Below are 9,786 nucleotides of genomic sequence, written 5' to 3' on the forward strand. Positions count from 1 at the left end.
CCATTCCACGCTTACCTTGTATATACTTATTAGGTACCAGAATACAATAAAAAAAATGTATAAAATATAAATATTTTATGTATGGACCTCAGATTTCTGACTCTGTTTTGCGATCATTTTTCAATCAAATAGGCAAGTAGGTGGTCAGCCTCCATTGCCTGACAGTTGACACACGCCGACGACTTTTCGGGTCTAACACATATCGGTTTCCACACAATGTTTTTCTTCACCGTTCGAGCGAATGTTAAATGCGCACATAGAAAGAAAATCCATTAGTGCACAGCCAGGGATCGAATCTACGATCTCAGAGATACCAATAAACATATATTAACAATTAAATGACTCGTGAGTTCCGATATATTAGGTAATTGTATTACCAAAAATAGACTTAATTTATTATTTAACGTTTACCAGTACTAGTTACATATAACTATCTTCTTCAGACGTAATGTTAAGCTTTTCGAAAACAGTGAAAACCTTTGACTCGTCTACAATCTCCATTTAAACTTTATTCATTGTTTCAGTTGCAACTGCGTTGTAGTCAGGCAAGCTCAGATTGGATTTGTCTTTCAAAGTATTCTTGGGAAGAATTAAATCTCACTGTGAAGTTTAAAAGGTTAACGGAATTAGTACAATTGTTTCGATATTATTGTAAGTCTTATTCATCAATATATTAAAAAATTTTAATACTAAGAAATATGTTACGGATAAAAATAAAGCTAGTTTATAAATAAAATATACTTATGTTTTAAAAAAATCGTTTCTTGCTTTCGCTTATAAACGTAAATAAACAATCTTTTTTTATGTAATAGGAGGCAAACGGGCAGGAGGCTCACCTGATGTTAAGTGATAAAACAGTGTTTTTCCGCCGCCCATGGACACTCTTAATGCCAGAGGGCTCGCTAGTGCGTTGCCGGCCTTTTAAGAATTGGTTAGCTCTTTTCTTGAAGGACCCTTAGTCGAATTGGTTCGGAAATACTTCAGTGGGGAGCTGGTTCTACATAGTGGTGCGCGGCAAAGGTTGTCTTAAGAAACGCTCAGTTGTGGAACGACGGTAGACGTTTCTTTATACTGTATTGAATTATATTGGTTGTAGTCTGTCTTTAGCAAACCTGCATTCTACGGCTATAACCACTGCGATGACGACATACCGTTAAACGTGGTAACAAAGACTGGTCAAGGATCCGCTTTTTAGATTGGAGGATCTGTTCACTATCATTCCTCCAAGTTAGAAATGTTAAATGAACAACGGTGAGAGCAGTGTTGGCCTAGTGGCTTCAGCGTGCGACTCTCATCCCTGAGGTCGTAGGTTCGATTCCCTGTGCACCAATGGACTTTCTTTCTATATGCTCATTTAAAATTCGCACGAATGGTGAAGGAAAACATCGTGAGGAAACCGGCTTGCCTACCCAAAAAGTCGACGGCGTGTGTCAGGCACTGGATGCTGATCACCTACTTCACATATATATAGAAATTTGAGTACCGTATTAACAAGCTAAGAACCTTACAAAAATATAGTGTGATAGCAAGGAGAAACCCTTACCTCTTTATTGTTCCTACCATACCCAATACAACAATACAACCTCATGAAAATATATCTACTTAGTAAATTTATTTTGAATTCGCCCCATTAAAGAGTATTTCTTTAATAATAACTCTGATAACATGCTTTGTAACCATAGGTATTTTAATTTAATCAACCTTCTAACGGAAAATTTGAATTTCGCCCCATTAAAGAGTATTTCTTTAATAATAACTCTGATAACATGCTTTGTAACCATAGGTATTTTAATTTAATCAACCTTCTAACGGAAAATTTGAATTTCGCCCCATTAAAGAGTATTTCTTTAATAATAACTCTGATAACATGCTTTGTAACCATAGTTATTTTAATTTAATCAACCTTCTAACGGAAAATTTGAATTTCGCCCCATTAAAGAGTATTTCTTTAATAACATGCTTTGTAACCATAGGTATTTTAATTTAATCAACCTTCTAACGGAAAATTTGAATTTCGCCCCATTAAAGAGTATTTCTTTAATAATAACTCTGATAACATGCTTTGTAACCATAGGTATTTTAATTTAATCAACCTTCTAATGGAAAATTTGAATTTCGCCCCATTAAAGAGTATTTCTTTAATAATAACTCTGATAACATGCTTTGTAACCATAGGTATTTTAATTTAATCAACCTTCTAACGGAAAATTTGAATTTCGCCCCATTAAAGAGTATTTCTTTAATAATAACTCTGATAACATGTTTTGTAACCATAGGTATTTTAATTTAATCAACCTTCTAACGGAAAATTTGAATTTCGCCCCATTAAAGAGTATTTCTTTAATAATAACTCTGATAACATGCTTTGTAACCATAGGTATTTTAATTTAATCAACCTTCTAACGGAAAATTGAGCTGAAAACTCAAACCTACTTGGTATCTATTTAAGTGTTAGCACTTGAATGTCCAGCAAGAATGTGACATGTCTCCAAACCACTAACCACCCCACAAGCCGCTACAAACGTGTGTCATTACGCGCTGCCATCGCCCCTTGTAGTAAATGTCCATATAACCGTAACATTGTCTAGTCCAAGCTAGATCTCTACGTTAATTCTCATTTGTAATAATGAATTTAGTTAGAGCATAGTCGTTTAGTTGAATTCAATTAAACAAACCTTGCTTAATGTATTAAACGCGAGAGTCGCTGACGAGTACTGTGTAACTTCCAATAGAAGTGTCTCTGTGTATCTGTATAGCTGTTGGTATCTCTCTGGTGTTGGAAACTCTTGTTAGACGTCACATCGCGGTTATAAAAATAAAAATAAAATCAGTGGCGCTAGAATCTTCTTAGGTCTGGGCCCCAGATTTCCGTATATGTTTCATGATCATTTGTTAATCTAATAGGCGGGTGGTTGCCATTGACACATGCCGTCGACTTTTTGGGTCTACGGCTAGCCGGTTTCTTCACGATGTTTTCCTACATTATTCGAGCGAATTTTAAATGCGCACATAGAAAGAAAGTCCATTGGTGCACAGCCGGGGAGTCGCACGCTGAAGCCACTAGTCTAGTCTAGTCACTAGTGCACTTGCGTTTGCGCATATAATTGTTTACTATATTTTCTACGTAAATGGTAAGTTTCGGTAAACACCAGCCCCCGAGTGATCCTGGATAACTTTTTTACTATATACGTGTATTAAAAGCAGTTGCACTACAACCTTTTGGCGTTAGGCGCTCAGGTTTCTGTATGTCTATATGTGAAGTAGGTGATCAGTCTTCTTACGTTACACGCCGTCGACTTTTTGGGTCTAAGGCATGCCGTTCTTCACGATGTATTCTTTCACTGTACGCGAGTGTTAAACGCACACAAAGACAAAAAAAAAGGGCACAGATGGGACCAAATCTATGACTTCAGGGATGAGAGTCACACACACAGCTACATATAAACTTCAAGAAGTAAATAATTGCCATATTAAGTATGATTAATGTGTACGCCAGTATTATAGCTTATTGCTCTACTCTCAATATAAAATAGCAAACGTACCAGCTCGATTTTCTCGCCATTTAAACTGTAACAACTCGTAATTTCTCAATTCGAACTCTAACGATTATTTCTAAATTAAAAACAAACTTTAATTGCTTTGTCGATGTGTGCCGTGGCTCGTGGGACGTGTCATCTATTGGAGACTAAGAAAATTTACGATTTTAAAGAAGATATTTGCTAAGCGACTGCAATGACGTCTTTAGAATTTCAAATAATGCAATTGTTCTTGTGTGTCTGTTTTTTGGTGGCTCAGTCAATGAACTAGTATTATATTATATAAGAAGGGTAAGATTGTTGTGGCTTCACGAATATCAGTGCAATTAAAATTTTATACAATGCGTTAGTTAGAAGTCACTTGGAGTGCAATGCAATGGTGTGGGCCCCATATGAGGCTAAATACAGTCTCATGTTAGAGCGAGTACAAAATAAATTCACCCGTTACCTCTACAAGAGACTGTATGGACCCTGTTTGTTCTGGGTATGGTGGGTTATGACCAGCTACGCCTCAGAAGAGAGCTAGCTTTGTCTGTGTATTTATTTAAGATACTTACGGGTCGGGTTCATAATCTGGATATAATAGAGAGACTGAGTCTACGGGTACCAAGTAGAAACCTAAGGCGGAAGTCTCAACTTTTGGATGTACCGCGCGCACATTCCAACTTGGTTAGCGAAGCACCACTCACGCGAGCTTATATTTAATAAATACCATTTCTGTTGAGGTAGACCTATTTGTTTGTACATTGGCTGAGTTCACAAGAGTTGCTTCCTATATTATTAGTTATAAGTTTTTTATCTAGGTTAATCGGTGTGGGTATAAACATAGTGTCTACATATAAATATTGAAATGAGAGGAGGGGGTTTTCGAGCCTCGGCTGGTCCAAAATCCTCCCTTTATGTTGGAAGAACAGCACACTTTCATATTCCACAAAATTATATTACTTATGATTCTGCCTCATTCAAATTTAAAATCATTATTATGGTAACACAATATAGGTACACTTATAAACGTCAATAAAGAAATACATATTAAATGCTCTAACTACATTGGCTGCCAGTTCTCACGAACAAAACAAAAGAATGAACGAGAAGAACTGGCAATAAACTTTCCGCCACTCTTTTTAATCGCCAATTTTTTTGGTTTTACAAAATGTTTGTATGGAGCTGCAACCATTACATCATGTTCATGAGTCTACTAAAATACATAGAAACATTTCATCATTTTAAGCGTAGCATTTATAATATACCCCAAGTCTCGTAAATCACATGTGACGTACCAATAGAGATAAGCGATGTTAGCCGTAGTGGGTAACTTAATTAAACTGTCATAGGCAGAGTTAAGACGCTCTTAAGTACACCTATGAAATTAGGCCAAAATGAGGCTTTATTTAAGACTGAGAGAGTTATGTATGTCTTTATATTACTGGTGCTTCTTTCAATGATATAACCTTTAAAAAGTAGCTATGTTTATGGCCACGCGTTTGAAATACTTTTTTCGAATTTGACCCGCATTTTTTATTAGTACATACACGCAGTATGAGGCGGGCGTAAGCAACACGGACTGTCGCAACACTTAGATGTTTGATGATGTGGTGGGCAGGCCACATATCGTGCATGGACAAGAACTGATACTATACGAGAACTCATAGGCTCTTCGAATGGAGATCTCGCCAGAACAAATAACCGTGCAGGCGGACACCGACTCTAGGTGGACTGATGATGTCGTCTAAGAGGTTGGCTCCCAGTGGATACAGAGAGACCAGTGTAGGGTGTACTACCAGGAGGAGTTTCAGATGTACCAAATAAAGAGGCTGAGGATGATGAATTTTTCGTTCTGTTTACCGACCTTAATGCTTGCACTGTAATTTCTCCTCTGTAAAGAAATCGGCAGATAAGTTAAACGAAACAAACATTGATAAGAGTTGCCGCATTTGTTGCCATGGTTACGACACTAATCCATGTAGCTGAATATATATATTGATAAAATAAGATTGAGATAGCATAAGCTGTATTGTAAATATGCCGTCAACATTCGCCCTTATACATTTTAACTACGCCTGGCGGTCATAGTTTTTGGCGGGTCTATTTTCCCGTATAAACGTTTCCTGGATTCGTTACTAGGCGAAACAATACTATATCGGTTCGGTATCACGTCTGCTGTAACAGTCGCAGAATAGTATCTGCCTTACGGGACCAAAAACAATAGCCTATCGTACTTTCGCACTTAGCATAGCTTCTATCGCGGGCCTCGACTCGAGGCCCTTAAGTCAGAGAATTATGTATTAAATGAGCAGGCAAGATTTAGAAAGTGCTATCCACTCATGGACACCAGCTTAGCACGGCAGCTTACTAATACACTGCTGGCCGTTAAGGAAGTATTAATTCTATTGAAGGCTCCTAAGACATGCCGCTTCGGTTATACCTGGAATGGCGGCTAGTAGTGTACGGCAAGGAGTGTCTTAAAGCTGTGGTCTAATAATATAAATTAATATATTTTGTATGTTGAGATGAGTGAAGGTGAACAAACAGACTGCATAATGAGACAGTTATTGTCAGTAAGAGTATTATATCAGGAAAATTGCAAGCGCTATTTCCCGACTCGGCAGTTTTCACGTTCTACCGATTTAATACCATTATGCGTTTAATATAACGCTCGTAAATTATGCTCGATTTTATTTTCACTTACGGCATTTCATTTTAATGACGTTTACGTTTTATAATTTATTTTAAATGATCGATAATGCGCTCGCCGCTCTTCATCTGATAAACGATTCAACATTTACAATGTTCAGTGTAAAATAAATGATTTTAAAGTTGGAAAATTGTTTGTATGTTCACTAATGTTATAGAAGAGTTTATATGGATTAAACGGGTTAATCTCAGAATACATATTTGTGTTTTTTTAATAAATAAATCCACTTATCTATTGTTGCGTTATTTTACAGACACTGATCCCACACTAGGATATTCCTGTGTTGTGGGTGACCAGACTACCGAGGTACAATAAAATAATTAAAACTACTTAAAAATATATACCTACTAGCTGACTGACTTGTTTTGCCATGTATATTATTTCTAAGAAACATTTTTTAGTTCAATTAAAATCACTATCAACTATAATAAAAAATAAGGGTTGATCGTAGAGGGGTGAAAATTATATGAATTTTTGTATGCTGTATCATAAAAAAATAAAAACAAAAGATAGATAATGGGCAGGAGAAATGGGCAGGTCATATTGCTAGAGCGCGGGATAAAAGATGGACACTAGAAATAACGAAATGGACTGGACCTACTGGAAAGAGATGTATAGGACGACAAAGGAAAAGATGAACAGATCACATTGTAGAACTAGCGGGGGAAAACTGGATGAATGTTGCGCAAAACAAAGAAAAATGGAAAAATATGGAATAGGCTTTTACCCTAAAAAGGGCCATACAAAAACTAGATATAAAAAATAAAAAATAAAATCTAACTTAAATTTTGTTAAAACTTACTAACTTAACTAATACTAATATAATATTAAGGAATATAAACTAACAATTATTGTTGTATGTATGGATTAAATAAAGCTTAATAATAATAATAATAACGAAAAAAATACATAAATTTGAGCATGATATGTATGTGTATGCACGTGTGTGCGTGAATGAGCATATGAAAGGCTGCCGTCTCCGTAGACTGTCTCACCTCAAACCACCATAAGTAGTAATATTTCTGTAGCTTTTATTTTAGATTGTAGAAAGCTTGAAGAGAAGACATCGGCGGTTGATCGCACCGATTAACGCGCCTGAATTCGTGGGACATAGATAAATAAAACTGGTTGATTACTATTGTGACAGGTGAACTTATGCACGAATTAGGCGATAGATGCGTGGTATACTAATATTTATTTCTAGTTAAAATAGCTGCTGATGCATTCAAGCCATAAAAGCCTTCAATTTAGCCTCAAAATACATGAAGTTTCGACTCTGAACCTTCTAAGTCAGGCCGTAAGTACACAAACTATTACCCACCACTCCAAAATCTTTCTAATTTCCGATACAAATAGATCTTAAATAATAGAAATAAAACAAGATAATTATGTTATAAATGAAAATACATCAATCAGAAAATGTTAATTTTGAATGATTAAATACAAATCTGTATAACAAAACAAAAGTTCATGTTTTTGTCAGTTTTGTTACGTTTATAATAACATATTATCAATACATGTCAATAAAATTTCAACAATTTAAAGTTAGAAATAATAGCGTAGCTTAGCTGTGGCCGTTGTCTATCTGGTAGTATGTTTCTGTCTCTGAATTCGACTCTCGGATTTTTTTAAAAATGTAGACCTTATTTTATAATTTTCTTAAATAGTCGGGTTGATAGACCAGTTCTGTATGAAGTTAATTTGAGATGTGTCTTCGTTTTATAGATTTCTTTATAACATACTAGCAAACCGGCTAAGCGTTGCTGTGGCTAAGATTTTTTTAATATTATATAATAGTATGATACTTGAATAGTTTCAAGAGAAACGGCAGGAGAACACCAATCACCCATGCTTTTTTGGTGGTTAGGCCATTAAATTGTAGCTTTAATTATGTGAAACGTTGGTACTTTCAATACAGCGCCATCTGTTAGAATTGTGACTATCAAATAATAAACAAATATTTAGCAATAAAATAATATTGCGGGTAAAAATTGATATGTAAGCTATCTTTTAAGTTAGATCAAACCGCACACGGTGTGAAAATTTGATTCAAATCGGTTCGGTAGTTTAGGAGTCCATAGCGGACAAACAATGTGACACGTAATTTATATATATTAAGATAATGTAAAATAATAATGATTAATATAATAATTATGTATAAAATGATATATTTATAGATGTTACTAGCTGACCGGGCAAACGTCGTTTTGCCATGTATATATTGTATATTTATAATAAAAAAATAGTCTTTGATCGTAGAGGGGTGATAGTTAGGGGTTGTATGTATTTTTTAATGCTGTATCATAAAAAATAAAACAGAAAAAAATATCTAAAAACTAAAAAAAAAAAATATTTAGGGGTGGACTACTCTTGGCAATCAGGGGGATGAAAAATAGATGTTGTCCGATTCTCAGACATACCCAATAAGCACACAAAATTTCATGAGAATCGGTCGAGCCGTTTCGGAGGAGTTTAACCACAAACACCGCGACACGAGAATTTTATATATTAGATATTATAGATAAAGACTATTCAAAATAGTTTCAGCGAATATTTTGTATATTAGCGACACAAGTACCCTAGGGCTCTCTGATAAACCACACAGCCTTTGTGTACAACACAGGTGATTTACAAAACCTTTTTCGAACGAAATTTTCAACTGGGAATATCAAATTGAGTGCTCGCTGAATAAAATTTTAAAGTTACAAGAGAGCTTCCTTTCTGTATACATTATTTATGTGAATTCGATATTCAGGTTACAATTGGTTTCTTTAATGTCTGTTGTGATTTATGGATCATATATCATTACTGTTTTAATTAAAAATTAAAATGCTTTTAATCGCTTTTGGTAAGTTGTAGATTGTTCAATACCTGTGAGGTGAAAGTGATGCCATATTGATGATAGGAAACGCAATGTTCACTTATGAACGTCAAAAAAGGAAATGTATATGAAATGCTTCTAACTTTACATTTACCGCCAGTTCTCAAATCGTAGCGTAGAACGAAAGAGAAGAACTGGCAATAAACTCTCCGCCACTCTTTTTAATCGCCAAGTTTTTGATTTTACACAACGTTTTCTCCATCAGCAGAAGGCATGGTGAAATTGGAGCACGCACTTACATTCTCGTGGGAACAACACTCAAATACAATTTATTATAATATAGTATGGCATGATTATAATAGAGGTAATAAGAACCCTAAAGACCCATGTGCTGGTAAGGTGAAAGCGATCCATAGACAATCTGATGTGTTCGGTTTGGGAGCCGAGGCAAAAAGTCAATCACACCTTAATCTTTTTTTTTTTTATATATAATAGGGGGGCAAACGAGCTTGCGGGACGACCAAAAAGGGCAGTCCATAGACACCCATTTTTAGTGGGTGCGTTGCCGGCGTTTGAGGGAGGAGTAGACTCGCTTTTTGAACATTTGGAGGTCGTATACTAACTATATTTTTTTATAGGCAAACGAGCCCGTCGCCCAAAAAGGGCAGTCATCTATGGACACCCATTTAAGTGTCCATGGGCATTTACCATCAGGTGAGCCTCCTGTCCGTTTG

Source organism: Pieris napi, chromosome 21, assembly GCF_905475465.1.
Source record: "Pieris napi chromosome 21, ilPieNapi1.2, whole genome shotgun sequence".
NCBI lineage: Eukaryota > Metazoa > Arthropoda > Insecta > Lepidoptera > Pieridae > Pieris > Pieris napi.